The 26,914-nt window shown below is 39.9% G+C and overlaps 1 long non-coding RNA gene across 4 annotated transcripts in view; it reads left to right on the top strand.

Moving 5' to 3' along the window:
• LOC102555661 (uncharacterized) overlaps positions 1-19,446 on the top strand; it is a 40,630-nt gene extending 21,184 nt beyond the window's left edge. For all 4 annotated transcript variants that reach the window (XR_591776.4, XR_352717.5, XR_001837319.3 and 1 more), the window contains one exon: positions 423-19,446. This is a non-coding gene — a long non-coding RNA (uncharacterized LOC102555661). The remainder of the gene's footprint in view (positions 1-422) is intronic.
• Positions 19,447-26,914: the final 7,468 nt, after the last annotated feature.

Here is a 26,914-nt window from a genome sequence, read left to right as displayed (position 1 = left end):
TATATTATTCACATACACATACACATATGTAGTATGTGTATGTATGTGTACCAAGCGAATAGTTGCATTTAGCTTATGTAGAAAATATCGTTTCAAGAAAGGAACCTTACTATTGAAGAGGGACTTTGTTTTGTCTACCCTTTGTGTGACATTCTGGGTAGTACATCTATTGGGATAGTCTTGACTATAACTCCCTGTGCATACCTCAGACAGCTTCTTTGAAATGCAAAATTGTATCAATTAAACAGTCACTGCATTCAAAGTCATCTTTATTGTTAATAAATGAAACAATTTTTTAAAATTTCACCCATTACTCTGTCAGGACAAAAACTTGAGCTAGATAGTATATCTTTTATTCTGCTGGAATTAAGAGTCCATTAATTCCTTTTCTGTGTCTGTAAACTACTTTATCATTTTGACAGGTATCAGATATGGGCCAGGAATGGAGTCCTGTGAGAAGACTTCTGAGTGCTTGTGAGAATATTCCTAAAAATCCAGACAAAAAGCCTTGGGATCAAAGTTTCTTCAAGATACCAAATTGTCCATAGACAGTGTTTTCATGATCCTCTCTGGTGTTTTGGATAGCAATGAGTTTACTTCAGATTGCTCATTTTTGCTTGCTGGTGTAATTTAATTAAGTTTTTAAATGACCCTTTATATGCCTTTATGGAAAAACATAATTTGGCACCTTGTAGCTAGTGCTTGTGTTCTTGTGATTGTACACAACTTGAACTCAGGAGTATTATATGTTTAATTTCAGAGTAATGTGTCTATATATGTGTGTGTAAATATATATGTATATATATACACACACACGTATATATAATATGAGGCTTTGAATGAAGATGGCTTTAGCATAAGACTTTCATATACCTTATCTAGGGCTCCATTCTCCTAGGTCCACTGCCTATAGAGCAGTGGCAGACAGGTGTGAATAAACTGGGGAAACAAAGCCCAGAGGCAGGAGGAACGCCTTGAAAACACACACACACACACACACACACACACACACACACACACACACACACACATTCTCATTACTCATAGTCCTACGACTGCATTATTTTTTTTTTTATTAACTTGAGTATTTCTTATATACATTTCAAGTGTTATTCCCTTTCCCGGTTTCCGGACAAACATCACCCTCCCCCCTCCCCTTCCTTATGGGTGTTCCCCTCCCAACCCTCCCCCCATTGCCGCCCTCCCCCCATAGACTAGTTCACTGGGGGTTCAGTCTTAGCAGGACCCAGGGCTTCCCCTTCCACTGGTGCTCTTACTAGGATATTCATTGCTACCTATGGGGTCAGAGTCCAGGGTCAGTCCATGTATAGTCTTTAGGTAGTGGCTTAGTCCCTGGAAGCTCTGGTTGCTTGACATTGTTGTACTTTTGGGGTCTCGAGCACCTTCAAGCTCTTCCAGTTCTTTCTCTGATTCCTTCAACGGGGGACCTATTCTCAGTTCAGTGGTTTGCTGCTGGCATTCGCATCTGTATTTGCTGTATTCTGGCTCTACGACTGCATTATTAATACATTTATTTAGCTACTACAGTTAGAGAACAAAAAATTTTGCATGGGCAGATTGCAAATGTTAACATTTTTATCTTTAGATCACAATATTACATTTCTCCCTGTCCTTAATCTATCATCTGCCTATTGATATTAGAGTGACTTTCAAAGAATTCCAGCCCTTTTTACAGGTGATGATTATTTTCATGGCTAATTTTAATGGAAAGCAGTTCTATATGTTTTGCAATATAATTACTATAATTACAATTATTCGACATGCAGTCATCTTTAGCTTTGGTTAGATTGGAGCTTGCTCGATAGACCAGTCTTACCTCAATTCACAGAGCTCCATGTTACTCTGCATCATGGTTCAGTTCAGCATTAATTGATGAAAGTCACTGCTCTAGAGCACACCCATATAAATCACACACAGAGTCTCCATCAGTTTCATGTATGTTTGGCCCTTTCATATGGTAGCCGTTTCACATCCTCTTATTGAGGAACTGGTGTCCCTTCCCAGGTTTAGTGCTATAGGAAAAGCAGAGGAGTCTCAATGCCCACAGAGCAGGTGAGGTGATGGATAGAGGAGACTTGAGCAGAACTCCACTCTCACTTGGCTCCTGCCAGGACAGGGAGGCATCACCTTCAGTGAGGAAGGTCAGCAAACTGGCAAAGACACTTATTTACCACAAAGGGTCCGAGCCAAGGGTGGGTATTCCAGGAGTCAGCATCCATTTGTCTTTATCTTGTTTCTCTTAGTTCATGCACTTGTGAGTATCTCAACCTGGCCTTACTTGTGAGCGTACAGGAGCCTCTTCATTCGAGGAGACCTGAAAACATGGGTTTTCAGTAAGAAACAAAGTGTTGTGTTGTCCACCGCTTGTACTTGGCCAACCATTGCCATTGGCCTGAGCCAGGGAGCAACACCTGACTGCCTCTCTTCCACTCAGGGTATCCTGTACAGAGTCAGCCATATCCCTGGCCTTGATTTTGAGGCTGGGCTCAGGCTTTGACAATACTGTGTGTTGTTGTTGATGATTTTCAGTATCTCTAGCATGGACTTTTGGAAAGTTCATATCTGTGTGATGAAAACACCTGGTCATTCACAGTACACTGGACACAACAATATAGCAGTAGCAGCCACAGCACCAGGAGCAGCAGCAGGAGCAAGGACACTTAATTGCAAGGTGAATGAAGGGTTGTGATTCCTGTGGAAAATATACAAAATAATTGTACTAGATGTGTGTTCTAGGAGGGAGAAAATTCTTCGGAGCTCGATCTACTTGAATGTACCTGGGTCTTTCAATGACAAAATGTGACAAATCACCATGACCTACCCGGAGCAAAGCCCCACAGTCAAAAGAGGCGACCATATATGTTTCCCACCAATATTTCTACCCACTCTCTCCTCTCCTGTGACTATTTGCATCCTCAGGAAGGTGCTCTCCAGACTGTGGTATCAGCTCCAGGGACCATAGCGCCTCCTACAAAATTTGACACAGACACATGAAAGGGTTTCTTAATAGAAATATGCCTGACTTCTGCTCTGCCTGTGCTGGATCTGAGTTGGATTTGGTCCTCTGTCTGATTCCTCCTAAGTGATCCACTGTTTCCTTCACCACCATTTTCCTCCATCCTTCAAAACTCTAAGGCTACCATCCTCTACTTACTACATCTAGAACAAATATTTCAGGACTCCTAGTAGGAGTAAGGATGTGATTGATCATTTTGGGTTTTTGGTTTTGTTTTGTTTTTGGGATTTTTTGTGGGGGATTTTTTATTTTCATGTCAAATGTAATCTCATTTCCTGGTGTCATGTCCATAACCCCCCATTCAATCTCCCATCCCCCTGCTTCTATAAGGATATCCCCCCACCCACCACCCCTTCCCTTCTCCCTGCCCTGACATTGCCCTGGAGTCTATCAGTGAATCATCCTGATATATTATCCACACCACCTGTATATGTGTCTTAGTAAATATTTATGTGAAGAATACAGTATTCAAAGCATACATGATTGAGTAGAAAAGGGTGTAATTACCATCCTACCTACATGTGTTAGCTGGTTTCTCCACGACTTCCCTTATTAGCTGCCAGGATTTTACTTCTAATTAAAAGTTGCTGGGGGTTTGTTTTGTTTTGTTTTGCTTTGCTTTGTTTTATGCATGGAAAGGCAATAACACAAGCTGTGTAGTTATTTTAAATTTAGATTGATGGGACACTTTCTTCTTGCTTCCTTATGGGATACCAAAATAGATCTTGGCACACTGCTAACTGAGATGGTCCGGAGGGTCTGTTTTCAGGAGGATGGCAGCTGTCCTCTAAGTGATGTAAGCTGGGATCACATCACGGGCTTTCTTGCTGGAAAAGAAACACAAGGAGCATGGGCTTGGGTCTATATTCTGAGTGTTGTCCATGCAAACCTGTAATAGTCATGATTTGTGAAGACATGCTTAATGATTATAATCCCTGGAGCAGATACTGATCTCAGTCCCTCTCCAAGTTCTCTTCCTGAACTGAAGCATATGGACCTCCTAGTGTACAATGTTTATGGGAAATTTCCTCTTCAGAAAGCAGTGTTGGAGGTACACTACATTTTCTTCAGTCTTTTCTCTCCAGACAGATCAAGTAGATGGTCAAGGCGAAAGTTTGAAGGGAGGGGCAATCTTCCTCCTTTTCAGGCAGAGGAAGGTTGGGAGGTTGTTGGATAACATGCAACCATGCCCTCTATTTTAGTTTCCTTTGCCATGTGGACTTCTTATTTATAATTAAATAACAAGTCATTGCATAGTTGTATTTTTGTTGGTTTAAAGCATCCTTTAATTACTTCTTCATATAAACCATCAAAAACATTTTGAAGGCAACATTGAGATCTGCTTCCATTAAAATTTTGACTGAGGAGCTCTTTGATGAATGTACATCATGCATGGGTCTAAATCACCCATGAGTGGGGATACTTTGTGGCATTCACTACTATTAGTATTCGCTGAACTATATGTATAAGCTTTGGGGGAAATGATCCAGGACACAGGCCTCAGGAAAATGTCTGACCTTGGATTCTTAAATTCTTTCTGGCTGTGCTGTGACTGCTCACTATACCTTACAGGACCACTCCAAGACTCAACTTGTAAATGTTCTAGTTCGAATTCTGCTCCTTAGAAGCAGAGGAGTTTGGAGAGTTCATGAATGTTTCATTATAATGCCTTGACCTTTATTGTGGTCAAATTTGTGCTACCAATAAGGACTCCATTTTCAGGATTAAGTAGGTTTTCATTACATGGCATCGTTACTCTATAGGGCCTGCGATCTTTTGTATTCCATACCACATTATAAATAATTCTAATGCTACCTTTGGGCAAGGTCCCCACGGATTTTTTTTCTGAAAAAAACTTTGATGATTTTACATCCTGCGGCATCCACAGGTGTGTCATTTTGTGATGATTGTTGCTTTCTTTGTGGCTTCACTGTTAGTATGTGATTAAGTGGATTTTCAAGCTCTTAGTAGAGTTTATTGAGAGAATATTTTTTTAACAAACAATAAATTTTGTTCATGGATGAGAAATGTCATTTGAATTTTCTGTCTCTGTAAGTATAAATTCATTGTCACTAAGGGGCAGAGGATCTCTTCAAGGTGCAGGGTATTATGGGAAGCCCTTCACATTGTGCTCCTGACCACTGTGTAGCACAGCCTTCCTCCTTATCCCCACACTTCCACCAGAGCTGCTGTCTCTGAGGATTCTAGGCTTGTGCTCTTACTCTGGACATCTTCACTAGAAAAGTGACTTAATGCTTGGAGGAGCCTGTGTTTGGCCTAGGTTCTTTGTTCTGTTAGTGGTCATCGTTTGAAGTCAGTAAATATGTGCTTGCTGATAATAATTCCTTAGAGCTCGTGATCCATCAAGTCTCTCTGTGAGTCCTGTTTTGTGACAAGTCTTAAGTGCTGGGGTCAGCCTTTGTCTGGCAATGTCCTCTTTAGCATAGGCTGAGTAGGAGGAGTGGAAAGTATAAACACACTGGTTCACCTCTTTAGAAGCAGAGGGAATTTGGGAGATTTCACTTGTCTTTTTTCCCTGCATCTATTGTGTTCAAATATTCATTGACAAATCAATCCCTTACATAGGATTAAATGGTTCCACGTATTTTGTTGTTTTAAAGCATATTGGATACCCTGTATTTTGCACTGCATTTAAAATATTTATAATTCCAGGTCTGGTTCCTTCCAGATATTTTCTGTGGATCTTCTTCATATGTCTTCAGCTTGGTGTAGATACAGGTGTGCCAGAACTTCTTGTATTATGAACCTCTTCTGGCATCCTCTGCAATTTATTGATTATGTAGATATTCAATCTCTTGCAATACGTGATGAGGGGTTTAAGTTTCATGAAGGTATCTACCATTTAGTCATTCAATTCTGTCTCACTGAATGGGACACTAATAGACCTCAAGCTTGTGTGCTTGTAAGCACCTCAGGGACACAATATTCTGTTCTACACAAACTGGTTCTAACACAGGAAGTTCCAAGAGGTTATGACTCATTGGACAATATTCTCACTTTTGAGGGGAGGGCTGTGTGCTCGTGTTCTTCCTGTAGGCATCTTCCCTGAAAAGGACCCAATATCTCTGTGAAGGAGAATGTGCTTTTTTCTAGGTTCTTTGAGCTCTGAGTGATCACATAATGTTTTTTTTTCATGATTGAAATTTGTGAAGAGGAAAACTCTGAAAAGCATGCCTCATGGGAGTGAATCCTTAAAGTTGATGCTGCTCTCAGTTTCTTAGGAACTCTTATCCCTGAGGTGAGGATAGTGTTTAAGCTGTAGGGTAGCATTTGTTTGTGAAGTTGTTCTTCAGGGAAGATAAAGTAGAAGGCACACTCTGCCCTCATGTATTTCCTTTCATGTGTGATGCTTGACAAGTGTGGATGGAGTGAAAGTATGAAGGAGAGAGGGCACTGGTATCCTCCTCAGAAGCAGAGGGAGACTGAGATTTTTTCTGCATGTCATAGTACAATTTTACAGTTTACTTTGGTCACATTGACACATGTAATCAATTTTTTTAATGAGATATTTTCTATAACATGGTTGAACTTTGCTTTAAAATTTTTTCTGACTTCCTTTATGCAGTATCCCATTAAATAATTTCTATTTCTGGGTAGGGGGTCTTTGTTCCTTTTGAATTTCTTCTGAGGAAATTCTTATTGTGTCTTCATCATGGACATTCATTGATGAGTGGATGTACCAAAACTGCCAGAATCACAAGAACTGTATGTGATTTTTATCTTCAGTTATTAGGAAGCCTTAAGCTCTTGGGAGAGGTGATCAGGCATAGAAGTTTGTATTCAGTAAACATGACCTTTTGATTTTGAATTCTCTTTCTGATAGGCTAGATGTCCTTTACTGAATAGTATAGTATCAATACAGCGCCCAACATGTGAAGGGAAGCCCTTCAGACTATGTGTGCCCCAACACCTTGGGAGAATGGTATCCACTGCTACTATGAAGCTTGTGACCTTTTTATTTCCAGAGGAGAGTCTTTTTTCCCAAGCCAATATCACTGACTTTAATGAGCCCTTTCTAATCTACTGAGATGTTTTCATGGTCACTATGTCACTGGGCAATATGGTGGCTATGCAAAGCTATGGAAGCCAAAGTAATTTCTGTAAAGAAAGGATGGGTCTTTTCCTCTAGATATGAACCTGCAGTGATCTATTTCAGCAGAGTTCCCTATGCTGCATATTACACAACCAGGGAGGATTTTGTCCTTGTCTCCATGGCCACAGGAGTTGTGTGATGTGAGGATGATGCAATGCTTTCAGGAGCTCAAGCTGAGAGTTAATCAAGGCACCTGGACATGTGTCACTTTTCAGAATATTGATGGCCACCAAGTAGTCAGTGAAAGGATGGAAACACAAAGTGCCCTGAATCTAGGGTGCCTTTTTGTTAAAATGTACTCTTTAGAGGAACTGGCCTTGAGTTCCCATATCAGCATCAGAGTTTGCTTTTGTGAAATGACACGAAAAGTAGCAACAGCAAATATTGATGTTAGGGAATTGGTATCTACACAGAATAAGTCATTTCTTGGAATGTTCATAGATATAAATCCTAACATTAACAGTTAGACACACTTAAATTACCTGTTAAAATAAAGTTGAAGTGCTTAGGAATAGAAGAACAAATCAAGGACAAACAGTGGTAAGAATGAAGAAGGATCATAGCAGGAAATCAAGAAAGGGAAAGCGAAGGGGAAAACAGGCCAATTATAGCACAACAACTTGTCACTTTAGCCAAGGTGTCCATTAACTAGAATAGACACTGATTTCAATCATTTCTAAGAAATGATGATGTTGCATCAGATGTCACTGAATCTAGGGAAATCCTTGGACAAAGATTTTATAGTTGAGACTCTTCTCAGTTTGAAAAAACTAAGTTTATAGGCACATTGGATCTACTGAAATTGAACCAAGATGATAGAAAATGCTTATGCAGATAAATACAAGGGAGAATACCTCTAATAGCAAAACCAAAACATGTATCCTCAGAAAAGATATCCAAGGCTAAATGCAATCACCATGAATTCTCCCCAAGGCTTAAAGAGCAATGATAACATTTGATTCTCAGTCTACTCCCTTTAGTAGAAGGGAATGATGGCATCCACATACCCTCCAAGAAGCCCTTAATATGCAAATTTCAAAGATGAATAAAGACAAAATAGGAAGCAAAATTATAATAGAAATGTCTTAAAGAATATACGTGGGAAAGCGAATCCTCAATAAATGACTAAGGATGTCAGTCAGTCACCAAAGTCTCTTTTTTTTTGTCACCTTTATTAACTTGGATATTTCTTTTTTTATTTAAAAATTATGTGTCCACCTGTCCTAGTTCATGTGCACCATGAGTGTGCATGTCAACTGAGTCCAAAGAGCCTCAGATCCTCTGATACTAGAGTAACAGGCAGCATTAACTGCCTGATACAGGTTCTGAGACTACTGTAAGAGCAGTAAATTAATTGTGACCATTATGTTTTCTCTTCATCCTCTATACCCTGTAGCTTTAATGCATGCATTTATTATTTCTAACTGCATGCATACTTTGCACATGTGTGCCTGTGTCTCTGTGAATTTTCATGAACAGTGTACATATTTTTTATGTATGTAATCATGTTATCAGCAGAAAGAGCTATACTGACTTTCTTTAATGTGTATGGGTTTTCTTTCTTTTTCTTCCTACTTGCTTTGGCTAAGGCTTCCAGTCCCATACTGAACTGATGTGGCCAGAGTGGAGCCTCATCTTTAAGGGCATGCTGAGGGAGTGGGCTTTTCACTTCCCCCACTAATTATTGCATGGGCTGTAGGCTTTTCACATATGGCCTTTATTATGTTGAAATAAGTTTTTATTTATTTATTTTTTATCTTTATTAACTTGAGTATTTCTTATTTACATTTAGACTGTTATTCCCCTTCCTGGTTTCTGGGCCAACATCCTCCTAACCCCTCCCCCTCCCCTTCTCTATGGGTGTTCCCTCCCCTTCCTCCCCCCATTACCGCCCTCCACCTAAAAATCACGTTTACTGGGGGGGTTCAGTCCCGGCAGGACCAAGGGCTTCCCCTTCCACTGGTGCTCTTACCAGGCTATTCATTGCTACCTATGAGATTGGAGCCCAGGGTCAGTCCATGTATAGTCTTTGGGTAGTGGCTTAGTCCCTGGAAGCTCTGGTTGCTTGGCGTTGTTGTTCATATGGTGGTATAGTGGTGAGCATAGCTGCCTTCCAAAGTCACTTCTAGTCAAGCATGAGCCCCAAGTTCAGGTCCCCAGCAAATGTATACAAAGTCAGGTGTGATGGATATACCACACTGCCTATCAGGCAGACCCTTGAGGTTAAAATTTAGCCACAATGTTTTCTTCATTATCAAATATTTATTAATTACATGATCATGCCTTTGTGTGTTCTCAAGATTGAATCATCTCCAGATTTTGGTACCCAATTAAAACAATATTTTTGGCATTAGAGTTGTCTCAATCTCTCTCTTGAGACTTTTTCTGAACCCCTTATTGGTGTTTCTTCATTATAGCACAGCCATTGGTATGCCATTATTTCTTTGATGTTTGGTCTCTTTGTGGCATCTGACTCAATATCATTATTTAGAACTTTCAGTTTTGACAGAGGTGATCAGGGATAAATGCATTTCTGGACAAAAGTAGCCATTTAATTGTTGAGTGCTCCATCTCTTTCAATGGGAGCAGCTCAGTCATTAAATGGCAGGTTCACACAAAGCCTCAGGATGTCATTGGGAAGCCTTTCATTCTTTCTGCTTCTGAAACCTTCTAGGGTACAATATTCATTCTTAGGCACTCCATGCTCCTGTTGCCATAGAAATCTTGGGAGTCTGATCTCTGGAAGATGGCCTATTGACATCTGCGACTTCTATGCTTGGGATGTCACCCTGAGAATCTTTGTTGCAAAAATACAATTCATATATTTTAGGATAATATTATTGCGTCTGAATCTGAGAGCTTTTAGGGCTCACATCTTGGATTTGTTCATATTTGAATTTTGTGAAGATGTGCTTTTTGATAATTAATCTTTGTAATCCATTATTGTCTTACCCTTTCTTCAAGTTGTGTTCCTGAGGTGAAACATGTGTCCATGATGTGAGTTAGGTTTTATATTGGATGGTACTTTTAGAGAGTGACACAATTTGAGAGGCAGTTCAGAAGTTATTTTTCTACCATGCACCAAAATATGGTCTAATTTCCACTGGTGCTGGGTGAATTTCTCATTCATGATCAAATACGTTGCCATTACATGGTCTTGAGCCATGTTTTGTATTCTGTTTTTGGTATTTCATGAAAAAATTTTTTAATGAGTTGGGCTTTTATTCCCTTGATATTCCTTGTGAGAACTTTGGTGATGTGTCTTCTTCATGGCTGAGCCATGGGGATGCCTAGACCTGAATATCTGTGGGCCTCTTTGTGTCATATAAAGTCAATAATTGATTAAATAGAATTTATCTCTGGAGAGAGGTTATCAAGGAGACAAAATTCAGGAAAATTTCTGCCACTTGATCTTAGGATTCTCTGACATTCTGAATGGGATGTGCCTCAGCACAGAAATCTAGAGGACCTTTCAAATGTTCCACAGGTCAATGGAAAGCCTTTGATGCTATGTGTTACTGAACCAGGGGTAACTCACTGTAAGACACACCCTGGCACAGCCATCACAGGTGGTCCTGAGTCTGATTCCTTGCAGGATGGGGTGATGAGACGTCCATGCTTGTGCACTCACAAGAAAAGCCTTTCTCACTAGAAAAGATACTGTGCATCCTAGGAGGATCACTTTGTGTCTAGGTTCTGAGCACTATCAGTGACGACATCTTGGATTTGTTCCTACTAGACGTTTGTGAAAATGTGCTTGGTGAGAATAAAACCTTGGAACCCATGATGATCTCAGTCACCGTGCAATTTGTGTTCCTGAGTTTTAGAATATGTCCACGCTCCTGCCGGTGATGGTGGGAATGTTTCATATTGGAAACTCCTGTTCAAATAAGACAGGAAGCACAGTGACCCTGGTTACGCTATTTAAAGACAGAGGAGTATTGCGAGGTTGTACCTGTACTCTAGAGCAGCCAAATTTGTCCTGCCAGATGGACTTGTGACTCATGATTAAGTATGTTGAATTGCATGGTGGTAAATGTGTTACTTGCATGCTTTGATATCCGGTATTCAATAAGCCATTGACAGTATTTCCAATAATGGGTAGTGATGTTTCTTGGAGAATTACTCTGACAAAAATCTTGATGTCTCTTGGTCAAGGCTCAGCTAGAGGTGTGCCATGACTTTATTGAATTTGGGCATCACTTTGACATCCACTGTCATTAAATGTTTAAGCATATCTTTGTGCTAGCAGGAGAGGTGATCTGGGATACAAGTTTCAGCATATTATCTGTCTTTAGATTTGCTCAGAAAAGGCAGGTTGGAAGAAGAATTCTGTCCCTCTTAGAGCCTTTTCCTCTCATGTCCAGGCAGCTCAGGTAGACTGGGCAACAAGAAGGGAGAAAGGAAAGGGGAGTGGTTCTCCTCCTTAGAATTAGAAGAAGGTGGTGAGGTTGTGAATGTGACATTGTACTACTCTGTCCTTTATTGTGCTCAAATTTGCTCTATCAAGAGGATTTTATTTACAGAATTAAGTTAAGTTGTCATTACCTGTTTGTGGTTTTGGCATTTCACAATGTGTTTGACATCCTGTATTATCAAGCCTATTGAAATGTTTCTGATGCTACCTTTGGTAGGGTCCATCTGGATTTCTTGTGCAGAAACCTTTGATGAGTCTACATCAGGAGACATCCACAGTTGTACTATGCTTTGATGATTGTTGAGCTAAAATGTTGTGAAGGTCTTGGAAGAAAGGATGAGTTGCTCACACAAAGAACAAATTCTATATTCTTATTTGAACTTTCTGTCTCCCTTAAATAAGAAAACTTATCCCTCAAAAGCAGAGGACCACTCCAAGGCTGCAGATATCAGTGAGAAGCCCTTCAGATTGTGTGATACTGTGTATGTGTGGCACAAAGTATTCTGTCTGATTCACCCCCTTGAACTGGCACCAGAGGTGCTCCTGAGCATCTCTTTCTCTTCAGGATGGGCTGTTGTCTTTTGTGGATTCTATGCTTGTGCCCTTACTCCAATACATCAAGGAAACCATGATTGTGCTTGGGTTCTTAGTGCTATCAGTGGTAATAGCATAGGTGGAAATATTTGATTACCGGCTGGTTGATAAAAATTACTCCAAGCTTGTGCTCCACTCAGTCTCTCTGCAAGTCCTATTTTTGAGATGAGTCATAAATCATTGATGGGGCCAGATCTCTTTTAGGACTACCCTTTTCAGTGTACATGAGGTAATAGGCACCCTCTATCTCATACAGGCTTTTTCTTGTCTCCTAACTGCTCAAGCAGAGGGTCCCTAGATATTATGGCAACTGGAGAAACACTGGTTAACCTCTGTACAGACCAAGAAAGGTTGAGAGGTTTTACAGGTGTCTTTGTTCCCTCCCCACAGTGTGTTAAAATTTTCAATGGCAGATGAAATTCTTATTATTGTTAAATATGTTGCCATGCATTTTTCTTGTTTTGAAGCATATTTGATACCCTGTATCTCATACTAATGCCATGTAAATTATATGTCATTCAGATTTGTAATCTGGTTCCCTCTGGATTTCTAGTAAGGGTTTTTTGTCTTCAGCTTGGTGCATCTACATCTGTGCTAGGCCTTCCATTATTGTGGTGCTCTTTTTGATATTCTCTATCATGAATTAAGTATATCACCAGTGTCTATTTGGTGAAGTGATGATAGGTGAAATGGGAGTACAAGATTTCAGGATGAAATCTTCCATTTATTCTTTGAATTTTCTTTGACTGTGAATGGGGATAAGGAGTTCGTATAGAACAGCACTCCAAGGTTCCAGATCTCAGTGGGAAGTGCTTCCAAATGTTAACTCCACAGCTTTTCTGGGGTGCAATATTCAGTCTAATACAAACCCTGGTTCTAACCCTGGAATGGCTCCAGAGGGTGTGTTTCTTGGAGCATGGTCTGCTAACTTTGGAGTCTTTTATGCTTGTGCTCTTACTCTTGGTTATTTCCCTGGAAAATAAAGTGATCCTTCTACAAAGGGGGATGTGCTTGTGTCTAGGTTCTTAGCTATGAGTGGACACATCTTGGGTTTTGTCCATATCTGATGTTTGTGAAGATGAATACTTTGCAAATGTGCTCATATCAGTGAATCCTTGGAGCTGGTGCTGCTGTTCTCTGTCTCTCAGGATCTCCTGTTCCTCAGGCTAGACTAATGTCCATCCTATGGGAAGCTTCTGCCTTAGACATTCTTTTTAAAGTATGAAAGATTGGAAGGCACAGTGTTTCCTCATGCCATTTTCTCTCATCTCCAGGCAGCTCTGGAAGAGTTGGTGAAAAGAAGATTTGAAAGGAAAGACACTGTTTCCCTGCAGAGGCAACAGGAAGTAGTGAGATTTTTTTGTGTGTAATTGTACAGCTCTGGCCTTTCTTGTAGTTACTTTTACACTGCCAGGTAAACTTCTACTCTTTAATTAATTGTTTGCCGTTAAACAGTCATATCTTTTTTGCTTAAAAGCATCTGTGAATTTTTAGGTTCAGTAAACCACTAAAAAAATTCTACTGCTTGTTTGGGATCAGGGTTCTCTAGGTATTATGTCTGAGGAAATCTTTGTTGTGTCTCTATCATATCCAAGCAATGGGTGGATAATAAGGCCAAGAATTATATGACTTTATAGGATTCTATGTACAGTTAAAGACATCATTATGTCTTTAAGTTCTTCGAAGAGGTGATCTGACATGCAAGTTGGCTTCCATTAATAATCTGGCTTTTGATCTTTGAATTTTCTGCCTCTATGAATGGTTGTTGCCCAGTCTCTAAAAAGTGGAGGATCAAAACAAGTTCTGCATTGTCAGAGGGAAGCCCCCCTTTGCTCTTGAACATCTCAGGAGAAAAGTATTCAGAGGTTCCATTGATACTCTTGACCTTTTCCTCAGAGGTGACTCTTTTCCCCACACTGAAATAACTAAGTTTAATGCCCCCCTTCTAAGCTACTGAGATGTTTTGATGCTTAATAACTCACCTGGAAAAATGGTGGATATGTAAAGGTTAGATAGCCATACAGAGTTGACTAAATATCATATGTAGTGCCTCCCCCTCCTCCTCCAGACACCCACATTTAAGAACAGGTTTCAGAAGGATTAACTTTACTTCATGTTCCACAACCAGGTAGGATTTCCTCCTGGTCTCCATGACATGTAGCAGTTGTTTGATGTGAGAATGATGTAATGATTTCAGGAGCTCAGTATCAGAGCTAATCAGGGAGTCTGTACACTTGCCTCCTCTTAGTATTTGGATGAGTACTAAGGTCTCAGTCCTAAGATGGAAAGACAAATATCCTCTAAACAATTATGCAGTTGTCATAATTTTTTGTGATATGTTTTTTGGAAAGGAACTGGCCTTGGGGTTCACTGACATTTTTACAGTTTGCTTCTGTTGGTAGAAGTGATCAATTATATTACCAAATGAAGATGTAGATAATTTATATCTTTCTAGAATGAATCAATTCTATGAATGATTATATTTATAAATTTATTAAACATCAGTCATATCTAAGAGAACTGTAGTGCTGGGGAAATGTTAGTGAATTGTGATCACCAACCCACTGCCCCCCCCCAAGAAAGCACACAGAGAAGCTCATTGGATACAACAATAAGCAGGATCTCTGTTCTATTTGCCTTACTTCTTGCCCCCCAGCTCACCACTGACTCTCAGGAAGGTTTTCAGTAGAGACAGTAGCCCTGAATTATCTATTGGGGTAAGGCTTTATAATACGCAGCAAGAAGGGGGTGAGTGTGAAATCATCTAATTGGATCTAATTGGAAAACTACCTTGGCCTTTAACGTAATTGATTGGTAATGGGAGTCATATTATAAACTTAATTTCTGCTTCCCTATGCATGTTAATAGGCAGGAGTTGGGCTTGTAAGGTGCAAGTGCAGATTTGGTAGAGGAATAACTTGGAACACAGCTCTAGTTAGAGGTGTAACCAGGAAATGCAGGTCTTTCCTGGTTTAGCCTAGAGATCAGAGCTAGACTCAAGTTTTGTTGGAACTTTACCTAAGTTCAAACTCAGGTAACATTGTCTAAAATAGAGTCTGAATTTATTTGGCCTCTCATCCCTCCCTTTCCCTTACGACTAGAAGGCCCAATCATGGACTTCCTGAGGCTTTATGGAAAAGTTAATAACATGGCTATGTCTTTGCGGTGTCCCTGGAGAATGGGTAGGGATCCACCATTGGGAGACAGGAAGAAGTTCTGAGGCAGATTTCTCCTCCTGCTTACCAGGGTGTTGTTCTACTGGAATGGAACATGCACCCACACTGTAACTCTGTAGCACAGGAACCACTTCAAGGGGGCTCTAGCGACCCCTGGCAGTGTCTGTTGACTAGGGCCCTATTTCCTGGCCAAAGTTGGTAGAGCTTCAGAGCTGGACCTGTTTTATGAAAAGCAGGAAGTTTAGACTAAACGTGTACTAGTGAACACTATCAAATTCATATAGTAATTCACAATAGTCTATAATAGTCTGTTTCTGTAATAAGTTCTGTCAGTAGGTGAACCAAACATAACTTTCCAAGGGGTGAGTGCCATCTGGTATGGGGAATTCTGTACTCTATAAAGGATTAAGGGGAGAAGAGTCACCCAGCCACATGCAGTCTTTGAAGTTAATTTAGTTAATCATTTTTGAGGGTTCTTTTTATCTTCTGAATTTACCCTGAACTCTGGAGCCTATAAGCACAATGAAGATTCCACTCAATCTCCAGAATATCAGCTAATCTCTGACTTAACTGGGATATAACTATAGGTCCATTGTCAAAGCCTATAAGCTTAGAAAACCCATACCTTGTAAGAATTTTAGTATTTTCTTTGGTACCATCTGCACAGTGTCCAGTTTATGTGGGAAAGTCTCAGTCCGTCCTGAAAAGGTATCTATAAATACAGCAGATATTTGCATATTAATTTTCCTGATGTTTTCTCTATGAGTCCATTTCCTGATATATTCCCAGCTTAGTGCTTCAGTATTGAACACAGTGTTGACTTTTAGTAGCATATGTATTGGTCACTCGACAGACTTCATAGTTTTTTTTTCTTTTATTGGACAATTATTTACATTTCAAATGTTGTTCCCTTTCTCAATTTCCCAGTCATAAGCCCCCTATCCCACCCCCTCCTTTTCTTCTACAAGGGTATTCCCTTCCCCATTTACCACACTTCCTCCTCAACATTCCCATACACTGGGTTTCCAATCTTGGCAGGATTAAGGGCTGCTCCTTCCTTGTTGCCCAATAAGGCCATCCTCTGCTATGTATGCAGCTGGAGCCATGGGTAAGTTCATGTATATTCTTTGGATAGTGGTTTAGTCCCTGGAAACTCTTGTTGATTGGCATTGTTCTTATGGTGTTGCAAGCCCCTTCAGCTCTTTCAATTCATTCTCTTATTCCTCCAAAGGAGGTCCCATTCTCAGTTCAGTGGTTTGCCATTAGCATTGGCCTCTATTTGACATGCTCTGTCTCTGTCTCTCAGGAAAGATGTGTATCCACTTCCCGTCAACATTCACTTCTTAGGTTCATCAATGTTATCTAGTTTTGGTGGCTGTGTGTGTATGTATGTATGTATATATATATGCCACATGTGGGGCAGGCTCTGAAGAGCCGTTCTGTCAGTCTCTGCTCCAAACTTTGCCTCCATCTCCCCTCCTATCACTATCCCCCACTTTTAACAAGGAATGAAGCATCTGCACTTTGGTCATCTTTCTTCTTGAGCTTCATGTGGTATGTGTATTGTATCTTGTGTATTTTGAAGTTTTGGGCTAATATCCAGTTATCAGTGAGTGCATACAGTGTGTTTTTCTGTGATTGTGTTACCTCACTCAGCATGATATTTTCTATTCTATTCTATTTGCCTATGAATTTCATAAAGTCATTGTTTTTGATAGCTGAGTAGTACTCCATTGTGTAGATGTACCACATTTTGTGTATCCATTCCTCTGTGTAAGGACATCTGGGTTCATTCCAGGTTCTGGATATTATAAATAAGGCTGATATGAACATAGTGGAGCATATGTCTTTCTTGTATATTGGAGCATCTTTTGGGCATGTATATGCCCAGGAGAGATATAGCAGGGTCATCAGGTAGTGTGCAATATTCAATTTTCTGAGGAAAATTCAGACTGATTTCTAGAGTGGTCATACCAGTTTGCAATCCCACCAACAATGGAGGATTGTTCCTCTTTCTCCAAATCTTGTAATCATCTCTTGTACACTGTTTTTATCTTAGCCATTCTGACTGGTATCAGGTGGAATCTCAGAGTTGGTTTGATTTGCATATTCCTGATGACTAAGGATGTTGAGCATTTCGTTAGGCATTTCTCAGATATTTGATCTTCCCCAGCTGAGAATTCTTTGCTTAGCTCTGTGCCCACTTTTAATAAGGTTATTTGGTGCTCTGCAGTCTAATTTCTTGAGTTCTTTGTATATTTTCGATATTAGCCCTCTATTGGATGTATGATTGGTAAAGATCTTTTCCCAATCCATTGGTTATCATTGTGTCCTAATGACAGTGTCCTTTGCCTTAGAGAAACTTTGCAGTTTTGTGAAGTACCATTTGTTGATTCTTGATCTTAGGGCATAAGCCATTGGTGTTTTGTTCAGGAAATTTTCCACAATTCCCATGTGATCGACTCTCTTCCCCACTTTTTCTTCTATTAGTTTGATTGTATCTGTTTTGTTGATGTTTGATGTGGAGGTCCTTGATCTACTTGGACTTAAGCTTTGTAGAGGGTAAAAAGAATGGGGCAACTTGCATTTTTCTACATTCTGACCTCCAGTTGAACCAGCACCATTTGTTGAAAATGCTCTCTTTTTTTCCCCCAAGTGGATGGTTTTAGCTTTGTCAAAGATCAAGTGACCATAGATATGTGGGTTCATTTCTGGCTTTTCAGTTCTATTCCACTGATCTGCCTGTCCGTCTCTGTATCAATGCCATACTGTTTTTGTTACTATTACTCTGTAATACTGCTTGATATCGGGGATGGTGATTCCCCGAGAAGTTCTTTTTGTTGAGGATAGTCTGTGATATCCTAGGTTTTTTTGTTATTCCAAATGAACTTGCAGATTGCTCTTTCCAACTTTATGAAGAATTGAGGTGGAATTTTGGTTGGGATTGCATTGGATCTGTAGATTGCTTTTGGCAAAATGGCCATTTTTACTATATTCATCCTGCCAATGCATGATCATGTGAGGTCTTTCCATCTTCTGAATCTTCTTAAATTTCATTTTTCAGAGACTTGAAGTTCTTATAATACAGAACTTTCACTTACTTGGTTAGATTCACATCAAGTTATTTTATATTATTTGGGATTATTGTGAAGGGTGTCATTTCCCTAATTTCTTTTTCAGCAGATTTATCCTTTGAGTAGAGGAAGGCTACTGATCTGTTTGAGAATTTTTTATTAGATATATTTGTTTACTTACATTTCAAATGTTATTCTCCTTCCCAGTCTCCTGCCCATAAGCCCCCATTCCCTCCCATATCCCTCTCCCATATGGGTATTCCCACTATACATCCCCCTTACTCACCCCCCATATTCCCCTGCACTTGGGTCCAACTTGGGCAGGACCAAGGGCTTCCCCTTCCACTGGTGCCCCAACAAGGCTATTCTCTGCTACATATGCAGTTGGAGCCCTGAGTCAGTTCATGTATAGTCTTTCGGTAGTGGTTTTGTCCCTGAAAGCTCTGGTTGGTTGGCATTGTTGTTTTTATGGGGTTGTGAGCTTCTTCAACTCTTTCAATACTTCCTCTAATTCCCTCCCAGGTAGTCCTGTTCTCAGTTCAGTGGTTTGCTGCTAGCATTTACCTCTGTATTGGAATGCTCTGGATCTGTCTCTCAGGAAAGATCTATATCTGGTCCCTTTCGGCATGCATTTTCTAGCTTCATCAATCTTATTTAGTTTTGGTGGCTGAATATATATGGGCCACATGTGGGTGAGGCTCTGAATGGCTATTCCTTGAGTCACTGTTCTAAACTTTGCTTCCATATCCCTTCCTATGGATACTTTTTTTCCGATTTTAAGAGAGTCGAATCATCTGCATTTTGTTCATCCTTCTTGTGCTTCTTGTGGTCTGTGGATTGCATCCTGGGTAATCTGAGCTCTTTGGCTAATATCCAATTATCAATGAGTGCTTACCATGTGTGTTTTTCTGTGATTGGGTTACCTCATTCAGGATGATATTTTCTGATCCATTCTATTTGCTATGTATTTTATGAGGTCATTGTTTTTGGTAGCTGAATAGGACTTCATTGTGTAGATTTATCACATTTTTTTGCATCCATTCCTTTATTCAAGGGCATCTGGGTTCTTTCCGGCTTCTGGGCATTATAAATAATATGAACGTAGTGGAGCATGTGTCTTTGTTGTATGCTGGAGCATCATTTGGGTCTATGCCCAAGAGAGGTATAGCTGGGTCCTCAGGTATTGGAATGTCCAACATTCTGAGGAACCTCCAGACTGATTTCCAGAGTGGTTGTAACAGTTTGAAATCCCAACAACAAAGGAGCAGTGTTCGTCTTTCTACACGTCCTTGCCAGTATCTGCTGTCACCCGAATTTTTTATGTTAGCCATTCAGACTGGTGTGAGGTGGAAACTCAGGTTTCTTTTATTTGCATTTCACAGATGACTGAGAATGTTGAACATTTCTTTAGGTGCTTCTTGGCCATTCGATAATCCTAAGCTAAGAATGTTTTGTTTAGCTCTGTACCCCAATATTTAGTAGGGTTATTTGGCTCCCTGAAGTCTAACTTCTTGCGTTCTCTGTATATGTTGAATATTAGCCCTCTATCAGATGTAGGATTGGTAAAGATCTTTTCCCATTCTTTTGGTTTCCATTTTGTCCTAATGACAGTGTCTTTTGCATTACAGAAGCTTTGCAGTATCATGAGGTTCTATTTGTTGATTTTTGTTCTTAGAGCATGAACCATTGGTGGAGGTTCTTCCCCATGTTTTGTTCTATTAGCTTGAGTGTATCTGGTTTGATGTGGAGGTCCTTGATCCACTTGAACTTAAGCTTTGTACAGGGTGATAAGCATGGATCGATCTGCATTCTTCTACATTCTGACCTCCAGTTGAATCAGCACGATTTGTTGAAAATGCTATCTTTCTTCCATTGGATGATTTTGGCACCTTTGTCTAAGATCAAATGACTATAGATGTGTGTGTTCACTTCTGAGTCTTCAGTTCTGTACCACTGAACTACCTGTGTCTGTACAAATACCATACAGTTTTTAGACTATTGATCTCTAATACTCCATGAAGTCAGGATGGTGGTTCCCTCAGAAGGTCTTTTGTTGTTGAGTATAGCTTTCACTATCCTGGATTTTTGTTATTCCAACTGAATTTACAAATCGCTCTTTATATCTCTGTACAGAATTGAATGGGGATTTTGATGGGGATTGCATTGAATATGTAGATTTCTTTTGGCAAAATGGCCATCTTTACTATATTAATCCTGCCAATTCATGAGCATGGAAGATCTTTCCATTTTTTGAGATCTTCCTCAATTTCTTTCTTCAGAGACTTGAATGTCTTGTCACATAGATCTTTCACTTGCTTGCTTAAAGTCACACCAAGATATTTTATATTATTTGCGACTATTGTGAAGGGTGTCATTTGCTGAATTTCTTTCTGAGCCTGTTTATCCTTTGAGTAGAGGAAGGCTACTGATTTGTTTGAGCTAATTTTCTACCCTGACACTTTGCTGAAGTTGTTTTTCAGGTTTAGTAGTTCTTTGTTGGAACTTTTGGGGTCACTCAAGTACAGTATCATATCATCTTCAAATAGTGATATTTTGACATCTTCCCTTCAAATTTGTATCCTTTTGACCTCCTTTCTCTGTCTGATGACTCTGGCTAGGACTTCATATACTATGTTGAATAAGTAGGGAGAAAGTAGGCAGCTTTGTCTAGTCTGGCTAAGGGTTTATCTATCTTGTTGCTTTTCACAAAGAACCAGCTCTCGGTTTTGTTGATTCTTTGTATAATCCTTTTTGTTTCTACTTGGTTGATTTCAGCCCTAAGTTTGATTATTTCCTGCCTTCTACTCCTCTTGGGTTTATTTTTTTTTTCATTTTGTTCTAGAGATTTTAGGTGTGCTATCAAGCTGCTGACATACATTCTCTCTTGTGTTTTTGTTTTTGTTTTTGTTTTGTTTTGTTTTGTTTTACAGGCAGTCAGAGATATGAGGTTTCCTCTTAGTACCGCTTTCATTGTGTCCCATAATTTTGAGTATGTTTTATTTTCATTTACCTCAAATTCTAAGAAGTCTTTAATTTCTTTCTTTATTTCTTCATTGGCCAAGTTTTCATTGAGTAGTGCATTGTTCAACTTCCATGTATATGTGGGATACCTATCATTTTTGTTCTTATTGAAGACAAGCCTTAGTCTGTGGTGATCTGATAGGATGAATGGGAATATTTCTTATCTTCTTGTATCTGATGAGGCCTGGTTTTGTGGCCCATTAAATGATCAATTTTGGAGAAGGTGCTATGAAATAGGTTTATCCTTTTGTTTTAGGAAGAAATGTTCTGTAAATATTTGTTAAGTCCATTTGGTTCATAACTTGTTAGATTCTCTATGTCGTTTTTTATTTTCATTTCCATGATGTGTCAATTGATGAGAGTTCCGTGTTGAAATCTCCTTGTATTTTTGGATGAGGTGCAACATGTGATTTGAGCTTTAGGAAGGTTTCTTTTATGAATGTAGGTGCCGTTGTATTTGGAGCATAGTTATTTATGATTGGGAGTTCATCTTGGTGCATTTTTCCTTTGACAAATATGAAGTTTCACTCCTTATCTTTTTGATAACTTTTGGTTGAAAGTATATTTCATTTGGTATAAGAATGGCTACTTCTGCCTGTTTCTTCAGACCATTTGCTTGGAAAGTTGTTTTCCAGCTTTTGACTCTGAAGTAGTTTGTGTCTTTGTCTCTGAGTTATGTTTCTTCTATGCAGCAAAATGCTGGGTCCTCTTTACATATCCAGTCTGTTAGTCTATATCCTTTAACTTGGAAATTGTGTTCATTGATGTTAAGAAATATTAAGTAATAGTGATTGTTTATCCTAGTATTTTTGTTGTTAGAGATGTAATTATGTTTGTGTGTCTCTCTTCTTTTGGTTTCGGTGCAAGGAAATCACTTTCTTGCTTTTTCTAGAGTGTAGTTTCCCTTCTTGTATTGGAGTTTTCCAACTATTATCCTTAGTAGGCCTGGATTTGTAGAAAGATATTGTGTAAATTTGGTTTTGTCATGGAATACCTTGGTTTCTCAATCTCTGTTAATGACAGTTTTGCTGGATATAAAAGCCTGTGCTGACATTTTTGTTCTCTTTGTTTCTGTATGACATCTGTCCGGGATCCTTTTGCTTTCATAATCTCTGATGAGATCTCTGGTGTATATGTGATAGGTCTGCCTTTATATGTTACTTGTCCTTTTTTCCTTACTGCTTTTAATATTCTTTCTTTGTTTTGTGCGTTTGTTGTTTTGTGATGGGAGGAATTTCTTTTCTGTTCCAATTTATACGGAGTTCTGTAGGCTTCTTATATGTTTATGAACATCTATTTCTTTAAGTTAGTAAAGTTTTCTTCTATAATTTTGTTGAAGATATTTACTGGCCCTTAATGTTTGGAGTCTTCACTCTTTTCTATACTTACTATTCTTTTTTTTTTTTTATTAACTTGAGTATTTCTTATATACATTTCGAGTGTTATTCCCTTTCCCGGTTTCCAGGCAAACATCCCCCTCCCCCCTCCCCTTCCTTATGGGTGTTCCCCTCCCAACCCTCCCCCCATTGCCGCCCTCCCCCCATAGACTAGTTCACTGGGGGTTCAGTCTTAGCAGGACCCAGGGCTTCCCCTTCCACTGTATACCTACTATTCTTAGGTGTGAATTTCTTATTGTGTCCTGGATTCCTGGATGTTTTGGGCTAGGAGCTTTTTGCATTTTGCATTACCTTTGATGTTTTTATAGGTGCTTTCTATGGTCTCTTCTGCCCCTGAGTTTCTCTATTCTATGTCTTGTATTCTGTTTGTGATGTTTGCATCTATGACATCTGATCTCTTCCCCAAGTTTTCTATATCCAGTGTTTTCTCCATTTCTGCTTTCTTTATTCTTTCTGCATTCATTTTAAATCCCGGTTGGTTTTGGTCAATTCCTTCATCTGTTTGTGTTTTCCTGTAATTCTTTGTGGGATTTTTGTTTGTACTTTTTAAGGGCTTCTACCTCTTTACTTGTGTTGTTCTGTCACTGTTTCAAGGAGTTATTTATTTTCTTTTTAAAGTTCTCTATCATCATCATGAGGTTTGATTTTTAAATCCAAATCGTGTTTTTCCAGTGTGTTTGGGTATCCAGTATGTGCTTTGGTGGGAGGACTGGGCTATGATGATGCCAAGTAGTCTTGTTTTGTGTTGGTTAGATTCCTGTGCTTTCCTCTTGCCATCAGGTTGTCTCTGGTGTAAGCTTGTCTTCCTGTCTCAGTGGCTTGCCCTCCTGTAGGCCTTTGTGTCAGTACTCATGTAGACCTGTTTTCTTTCAGCCATATCAATCAATGAAGAACTCTGCTCTCAGGTTTGTAGGTGCTCCTGTTTTCTGGCTTTCAGTTCTTAGCACAGGCAGAAACTCAAAGTTTCCTTCCCCTGCCTCTTCATAGGTCCTTGTGCCCAGGGGGCACATATGGCCCTAAGTGATTTTCTCTTGGGTCAGAAATGGGGGCACAAAGTAGTTGTCTTCTTTGAGATCTCAGGATTGTCTGTACTTCTGAAGGTCCAACTTTCTCCACCACAGAATTTTGGTGCAAGGAGCTGTGTGACTGGCTCAGTTCAGTGCCGGGCACAGTCAGAAACCAGAAGTGTCATCTCCCAGAGGATTTTTGCCTTTGTGTGTCCTCAGTCCAGCAGGCAGGTCACTTGGAGCAGAAAAGTTGGTCTTCCTCTTCTCTCAGGTGTGTAGCCACTCCTGGCAACTGGCTTTCAGCTCTCAGTGTAGGCAGAAACCAGATGTTATAGTTTTTATCAATTTCTACTTTTTCTGCATTGGCACCTCTAATTCTCATGTGAGGGTAGTAGACTAAGTCCTGCATTCTCCGGGCTCCTATGTGTTAGAAAGATGGAACATTTTACTATGTATAAACGTACTTTCTCAGGTACAATTCATTTGTAGTCAGGTGTCCTCAGTTATCCCTTATGACACTCAAACATGGGCAGGTTTTTGGCATAGATCATAGTTCTATGTGCTCAACGAGTGGAGAATCTACTTGTTGTTGGGCAATCAAGGACACGAGGGCCCAATTTCTAGGGCCACCCACTGGGATGTTGTGTTCTTCTGTGGGTTGGAGTTTAGACCTTCCTTTTGCTGTCAGAAGGCTTCTCTCCCTATAAATAGCACCATGGATATGAATGGTAACAAAGGCACAATGGCTTTTTGTGTATCTTGTCTTTTTTCTACACTAATGCCTTGGTCAGAGGTGCCAGTTCAGCTTTCTTGGCTGACATTCCTACCTTTACTGGATTTCCCTATATGATCTCAGTCTTTGAGTCCACCACTGCTTGAGCATACTAATGTCCATCCTGAATGAGGCTGTTGCCACTGTCGAACAATATTACTTCTTCCTCCATAGAGGTGGTATTTGGTCCCATGGATGTGGGCCAGAATGTCCAAGCAGCCATGCAGAGGCCTATAGATTGAGGCAGGGGGTGGCAAGCTCACAGACCTTGCATCACTGCTGAGGGAATCTTCCATGGCCCCTGGTCTGGGTGCTCACAGGCTATAAGCAAGGCCACAGATGTCTGCAGACATGGAGAGACAGACAAATGGAGACAGGAAGCTGGAAGTCTGAGCAAACACACACACACATGTTGTGGCTTAGCTCCTGCAAACACTCACCTGCTCAGACCACACAGAAAGCTTCTCACAAATTAAGCCACCATGCAATTCACTCAAATATCTGACACTTAGAGTCAGCATTCAGACAGGAAGCAGGAAGTTTAACACAGTGTTAATTATGTAAAACCACAAATATACACATGACCCTAAAATAGTTTTGCTGGCATCAGTATCCTCCATATCATTAGTCCCATGTGTCATGGGGAATTTCCTAAATAATGCACAAAAATGTAGTGCATGGAAGCATTACTGAGCCCCAACATAACTTGTAGAAGACAATCTGGTGCAACTCAGAGCAGCGTCTTTAGTCTATTCAAGCTAGCTCTGACCATTCAGCTCACCACAGCAATGGGGATTGGGTATGGTTGGTGGGTGTGCAAGCATCTAATTGGAGAGTTACCCTGGCCTTTAACATAATTGGCTGGTACTGGGAGTCATATCATGTACTTAACTTTTGGTTTCCTCTGCATTGGTGGTCGTTAGGCAGGGAACAGGCTTTTAACAGGCAGGGAGTTCATATTTGTAGGAGTGAATAAGCTGAAGATGCTGGTCTTGTTGTGAATTAACCTAGAGGCTGGAGCTAGACTCAGGCTCTGTTGGGAGGTAACTTGGAAAGTAATACTAGGTACCAGCCTGTTAGATTTCTAAGTTCAAACTTAGGTTAGATTCTGTAAAATGGAGTCTGAATTTAAAAGATTTGACTTCTCAGAACTAGTCACAATACACCTGAAAAGCATAGGAAACAAGTACGAAATCAAAGAGAAAGACAATGGATGGTAAGAAGGAATAAGGATCTAAGCAGAAAAGAAGGACCCCAAAGACATAAATTCAGTGCGAAGTGTATCTTTATTCATAGCACAAAGCAAGTCACTGGTAGCTCAAGTGTCATCGACTAGGGAAGACTAATTCCCATCAGATTATAAGAAATGACGATGTTGCATCGGATGTCACTTGAATCCCGGAGATCTGTGGGCAATGATTTTATAATTGAGAGTCCTCTAAGAGGGAAACCTTAAAGTTCTAGGCACTTTGAACTTTCTGAAATAGAATCAAGCTAACAGAAAACACCTAAGCAGATGAAAAAAGCCAGCATACATCTAATAAGGAAACCAAAACCTGTATCTTCAGAAAGGAAGCCCATGACTAGAGGTAATCACCGAGAATTCTCACCAAGGCCTAAAGAAACAACTGTGACCTGTGATCCTCAGGACGTACCTTGAAGTAAGGAGGGAAGGATGACATGCACACAAGAAGCTATTATTATGCCAAATAGAAAGATGTATAAGGACATAATAAGAAACAAAACTATAATATAATTTTCCTGATGCATATAGTGTGGGAAGCCCAACGTTCATACATTACTAAGGAAACGAGTCAGTGAGCAAAGTTCCATCTAGGTAAGCATTAAGCTCCAAAGTCAGCTCTCCAGTGCAAGTATAAAAAGACAAACTTTTGTGGTCAAAATTAAACCAAGATTTCTACTTCATTATCAAATATTCATCCATTGCATGGTCATGTTTTTGTGTGTTCTCAAGAGTCTTTCACTGTTAGCATTCTTTATTTCACTGTACAACACACACTCCAGGACTCATTATGTCCCTTCCAGCACAGTTGCTGCTGAGGGTCTGTTTCCCTATAGGAGGCAATGCTGAAGCTCCTATGCTTGTATACTCACACAGAGACACTTGTTTCTTTCTAGCAGGAAGTGCTTATTTCTAGATTCTCAGTGCTATCAATGTTGTCATCTGGAAATCTTCATATTTTAAGTTTCTGAAGATTGTCTTGCTCAAAACAAATCCTTAGAATCCATGATGTTCTAAGTTTGTCCTCAAGTTGTGTTCCTGATGGGAGGTCTATGCCCATGC

This window comes from Rattus norvegicus, chromosome 3, assembly GCF_036323735.1.
Source record: "Rattus norvegicus strain BN/NHsdMcwi chromosome 3, GRCr8, whole genome shotgun sequence".
NCBI lineage: Eukaryota > Metazoa > Chordata > Mammalia > Rodentia > Muridae > Rattus > Rattus norvegicus.
This window is presented reverse-complemented; position numbering and strand designations above follow the sequence as displayed.